Consider the following 6,000-nt stretch of genomic DNA (forward strand, 5'->3'; position numbering starts at 1 on the left):
CTGGTAGTCTTGTATGTTCTAGAAATGAAAATTACAAGCATCTTGGATTTAGTGCCTTGGGGAGGGGTTCATAAAAGTTAGCTGTTAAGTACAGGGAGGAATGTGTGGGATCTGACTCATTACAGTTATTGATAAATCTGGAGCTAGAGTTCTAAGTCCATATCGTGATTGAAAAATATTCTCTAGCATTATATGTGTACTATCATAATTGAATATTTTGTCTAATACCTAAATGACTGAGAAGAATCACAACATCTATATTATTAGCTGTTATTGCAGTTATGATTTGTAGGGAATATAGGCTGCCTGACTACCAGCTGGTTGTCAACAGCCAGTGAAGTGTACACCATCATTCCAGTGCTGTATACCAGGGTGTACTTCAGCTGCATGGTGCTTGAAATGAATGTTTCCACTTGAATGCTTTTAGTATTTAAACTTTGGAGTAAACAATCTACATTTTAAAAATTATCCTTGAAAAGCCTCAGGAAGGCCTGCCCTGGGCTGCAGGTGGGGGGAACGTGGTCACCTGACAGGGAGCACTGCTGCCCCTTAGAAGGGTCCAGCCTAAGACTTTCTAAGGTCTAGCCCTCACGTGGGCTCTTTGAGGGGGGTGGAGGTAGGGTGGCTCTGCCCCTCAGATCCTTCTCTGAAAGTGCAGAGTATTTATACCTGAGTAGCCTGGTCTGTCACCTGTAGTCAGCGGCCACGTGGTACGCATAGGCCTGGTGTATGTCCTATAACTGGTCGGCAGTGGTTTTGCCAGCCCAGGGAGGTGACCGTTTGGGGTCTCATCACCTCTGCAGCTCTTGGTGAAATCAGACTCCTTTGTCCTGGTTCTGGCATCTGAGTAAGCATACAAGTGACCCTGTCCTTCAGTTTTTCACAAGCAGCTCAGGTTGTATAATTCTGGGATATTTATCTCCATTACAAGGAAGGTTTCTCTGACCTAAATCTGAATGAATTGTGCAATAAACTGCATGTGAAATGTATCTTGGACTTTGGAAATGGGCTTGTGTTCCTTTAGCTGCAGTTGGATCTTGTGGACACCATCTTTCCTCATTTTGTTTGAGTTGATTGTTTGGAAGGCACTCTCACCATAATAAAGCTTTTCTGGAAAAAAAAATTATCCTTGACACAGGACCCAGTCTGCATTAGAATAATCCTAAAAATCTCTCTCTCTCTTTGTCATGGAGAGGTCTAAGAGAAGAGGTTTTTGATGACAGAAGTCAATTGGGTGTGACCTGGCAGGGGTCTTCCAGAAGAGTAGTACTGAGGTCAGAAATGAGCTGGTGGGGCACTGAGGCCAGCATGAGGAGATACCACTGAATTGTGAGGTGCATGTGCATGTTCCCTACGTACCAGCAGAAGCATCAGGTTCTGTAAGTACATCTGGGGATCAGACCAAGCTAATGACCTACATTAGTATAGTATATAGAATTGATTCATAAAATCATCCTGCAATACTGGCAAGAAAGGCATCCCTTCGTCACCACACAACATTCTACAATGGAGGAAATTAGGTGATGCAGGTAATGAACCAAAAGTCATGACTGAGCCTACATCTAGATTCTACGTCTGAGGTTCTTCCTGGCATTACGTACTATGACAGATATGTTCTGGGCTGGGAAAGTCAAGAAGGGACCAATAGAAACATCCACAGAGGGAACAAAACAAAAAGACCCAAATGGATGAAGGTGGAGTAACTCAATGTTCATATAGTGCTATTTCCAATGCCTTTTCATATAGTCTCATTTTTATATTCTTCCTGAAAAATGAGAATAACAGATGAAATGCCCATACTTATCCAAATAGAGGTTATATGAGTCACATTAAAAAATATTTTTTTCAGAAAGCTTGATAAAAATTACTTGAAATCAGTGTTAAAATTCAGTGGGCAGGGCAGACCATGGTGTCTCTGCAGGCGGAGTTCTCATCTGCCATGCCAGAGACCTGGGTTCGATTCCCGGTGCCTGCCCATGCAAAAAAATAACAATAATAATAATAGAAAAAAATTCTGTGGGTGGTGAAATACTAATTTCCTAGTATCATAATGAAGTATTACTGTCAGAAGAATTTATAAATTCTTATTAGTCTAAAGCCTAAGTTCCAGTTTACAGGAAACGAGATATCCGGAATATGTGGCATTCTACAATACAACTGGCCTGGTCTCTTAAAAAAAAGTCATAAGAAAAGAACATCCCAGGTTAAAAGAAACTAAAAAGATCATCCATACAATGCTTGAGCATTGAATACATCTTTGTTTATGAGATACAAGTGGACTAACTGGGGAAATTAGGATGTGAACTGAGTATGAAATTACTAGTTTTATTAAATACCGGTAGAACTGCAATTACACTGAAGAATATCCTTATGAATAGGGGATGCATGCTGGCATATTTAAGAGGGAGATGCCTCGATGTCTGCAACCTTTTCAATCAGTTCAAGAATTTTATAATGCTACATATAAAGAGCAAATGTGGCAAAATGTTGTTAGATTTAGGTAGAGGACATACGGTGTCCACTGCATCATTCTTTCAATTTTCCTGTATTCTGAAATTTTTCATAGTTGGAGATTTCCTTAGATTTTTCCATTTAAGTCACTAAAATGCTGTGGGATATGGGTTTTTTAATGCGAAGTTTCTCAAAATATGGTCTCTGAGCCATATGTATCAGAATTACAAAATCAAAAATATATGAATGGCCAGGTGACTTAAAAAGGTGCAAAACATTTCTGGCCCATGCACTTCCCCAGAAAACAAAAATTCAACAAATGGTGCTGCAATAACGGGGTACTCAAATGGAAAAGGAATGAAATGTGACCTTGCCATACAGCATACAAAAAAAAAAAAGCACATTAGTCATTAGGAAAATACTAATGCTAATCTTGAAACCACACTGAGATACTACTGCACAACCACTAGAATTGCTAAAGGTAAAAAGATTTATATGGAGCAACTAGAACTCATATTTTGCTGGTCAGTTTTGTGAAATAGTAGAGCTGCTTTCAAAAAGAGCTGTTTGGCAGTTTCTCATAAATTAAACATTCTTACCATATGACCCAGTAATGCCACTCCTACTCCCCAAAAGAAATGAAAATCTATGTCCACAGCAGATACTTGTATTTGAATGTTCATAGCAGCTTTTTTCATAATAGGCAAACACTGGAAGCAATCGAAATATTCATCAACTAGAGTGCAGATAAACATTGCGATAGAGCCCTACAAAGGAATGAACTACTGATACATGCAGCAACATGAACAAATCTTTAAAACATGCTAAACAATAAAAAAAAAGACAATACAGACTGTACAGTTCTCTTTACATAGAATCCTAGAACAGGTAATGCTTTAGGGACAGAAAGATTACCGTTGCTGGAGGTCTGGGAGGAGGGAAGATTGGCCTCAAAGGGACATGAGAGCTTCTAGGTGTTGGAAATATTCCACATCTTGGTAGTGGCCAAGTGGGAGCCTACATTTATCAAAAGGCATTCTTGAAATGGGTGCCTTTTATTTTGAGCAAATTATATTTCCAAAAGTCACTGATAGGGAAGGAGCCTCAGGGGACTTTCTGGGTGTGTTATTAAAGGGGAAAAGTGCTTAGAGCATTCACCATGGCTGAGGTAGGGAAACACATAACTTGACAATTGAACAGATAACGTTTCCACTTGGACCTGAGGAGAGGGAACCAGTGGGGACAAGATTTGAAAGGTAGGGGAGGTAACATGGTGAGGAGGGCCTTGTGGCCATATTGGGATTCTGTTGTCATCGAGAGAGCAACAAAGAAACTCCTGGAGGTCCCAGGCTATGCCAGCGATTCCTTCCTCTTCCTGTCTCTACTGGAGCACCCTTCTTCCAGATAACTTAATAGTTCCCTGCTGTCTCCCCAAATCTAGGCATTGCAATTAACTCTGAAGAAGTAACATTGTAACCCTGATGGGTAACATTTAAACAGCTGGCACCTTCAGTATCCAGAGAAGGGATGTTGATGTTAGAGAGAGAGCATTATTTGGCTCTCAACAGTTCTCTACTGAAAACTGCATGGATTTGTTTATAAGTATATTGGCATTTTTGTTTTACTGATTAGGTCTCCTGTCTGCTGCTGTCTAAACTGATGCTGGCTGGTCAGCTGGTTTGAAGTGCTCTATAGAAGATTTCCAGTTAGTAATGCAGCTTTCTCTGCTCCTCCTCCCCAATACTACCCAAAAAGCAACAAGGAGAATAAGAAATAAAAATGCAGACACTAGCACTAATGAAACTAGAAGACATCTGGAACCCATAATCATGAAATATGCAGAAGGGATGCCAAATGATGTAAATATTAAACGGGTGAGGGAGATGGTTAGAGAGCTGAAAAAGCCAATGCAGTGAAGCATAATTCTGCAGAGTAAATGCCACACCAAAGGAAACAAACCAGAAGAGGATGCTGAGGTGTGGGCTTGCCCAGATGCAGTTAGGCAGCAGGGATGAGCAGAGGAGATAGAGCTGAACAATGAACAATGCACAGACTAGCCTTATTTGCAGGAAGCAACCTGCTGGTGAGGAGGGGAGCAACTGTCCCTCACTAGCAGCCCTGCACTTGATGACAAGCGACACAAATCTGTGTCTTAAGAATTTCTGCTGTCTGGAATATGGCCCAGACTTCATCTAACCATCAATTCCATATGAATAGGTGATCCAGATTCCTCTCATTCAAAGATGAATATTAAGTGCACACTTAAATACTGCCTAGAAGGAGATGAAAACTTTTACTGAACATAGCCATGATGTCAAAACACTAACTGAAGCAATTAACTCTGATAAAAGAGTTTAAAAATTAACCTCACTAGTCATCAGGAAAATGCAAATCACAATGCAATACACTTACCAAATGAGTAATGTGAAAAAGACAAAACCAAGTGTAGGTGAGGATGTGGTGCAACTGGAACACTCAAGTACTGCTAATGGAGCATAAATTGGTAATCAACATTGGAAAACCATTTAGCACTTTACTAAAATTCAAGCTACACATATCCTGTGCATCAGTTTGGATCTGTTGTGTACCCCAGAAAAGCCATGTTCTTTAACCCTCATTCAATATTGCTGGGTATAATCTTTTTTATTGTTTCCATGGAGATGGGACACACCCAGTTATGGGTGGTAACATTTGCTTCGGTGGTTTCCATGGAGATGTGTCTCCCTCTACCCATTCAAAGTAGGCTTGCTTAGTGGAGTCCTTTAAGAGGGAACCATTTTGGAAAAAGCTTTAGAGCCAACAGAGCCAACACAGCTAGAGACTTTTGGAGATGCAGAAGGAAAATATCCCCAGGGAAGCATAATGAAATAAGAGAAAGCTAGCAGACACCATGTGCCTTCCCAGCTGACAGAGGTGTTCTGGACCCATCGGCCTTTCTTGAATTGAGGTAACTTTCCCGGGATGCCTTAGTTTGGACATTTTCATGGCCTTAGGACTGTAAACTTGCAGCTTAATAAATTCCCTTTTACTGCTGCTAAGGTTTCCACTATAGATGCAAGAAAAAAAGATCCTCACACTTTCTGTCTGTCTGATTGTGACAGTCAAGATTGAAATGGGGAATAGGAAAGTCTGAAAACATGGGGAAAGGGAAGTAATCTTTGCAACTCAAATAAAACTTTAAATAGAAAAATAAATAAATAAATAAATTCCCTTTTAAAAAGCTGTTCCATTTCTGGTATATTGCATTCCAGCAGCTTTAGAAAACTGATATATCCTGTAACCCCAAAATTCCACTTTTCTGTATATACCCAGCTAAACTGCATAGATATGTTTCCCAAAAGACATGTTCATCACAGCACTTTCATAATAACCAAACTGAAAACAGACCAAATGACCATCAACAGTAGAGTGGATGAATAAACGGTGGTATATTCCTATGACACACAATTCAGAAATAACAAAGAGCAAACTACAGATACATGCAATACAGGAAAGTACCTTGAAAAATACTCCCACCATGACAACCACATCCCGTCACAGGTGCCCCGA

General features: G+C 40.2%; 1 non-coding gene across 1 annotated transcript; it reads left to right on the plus strand.

Moving 5' to 3' along the window:
- Positions 1–5,454: 5,454 nt before the first annotated feature.
- Positions 5,455–5,578, plus strand: LOC143653679 (small nucleolar RNA SNORA31). The gene has a single exon (XR_013161475.1). It is a non-coding gene; the product is annotated as a small nucleolar RNA SNORA31 (small nucleolar RNA).
- The last annotated feature ends 422 nt before the right edge of the window (positions 5,579–6,000 follow it).

Source organism: Tamandua tetradactyla, chromosome 1 (genome assembly GCF_023851605.1).
Source record: "Tamandua tetradactyla isolate mTamTet1 chromosome 1, mTamTet1.pri, whole genome shotgun sequence".
NCBI lineage: Eukaryota > Metazoa > Chordata > Mammalia > Pilosa > Myrmecophagidae > Tamandua > Tamandua tetradactyla.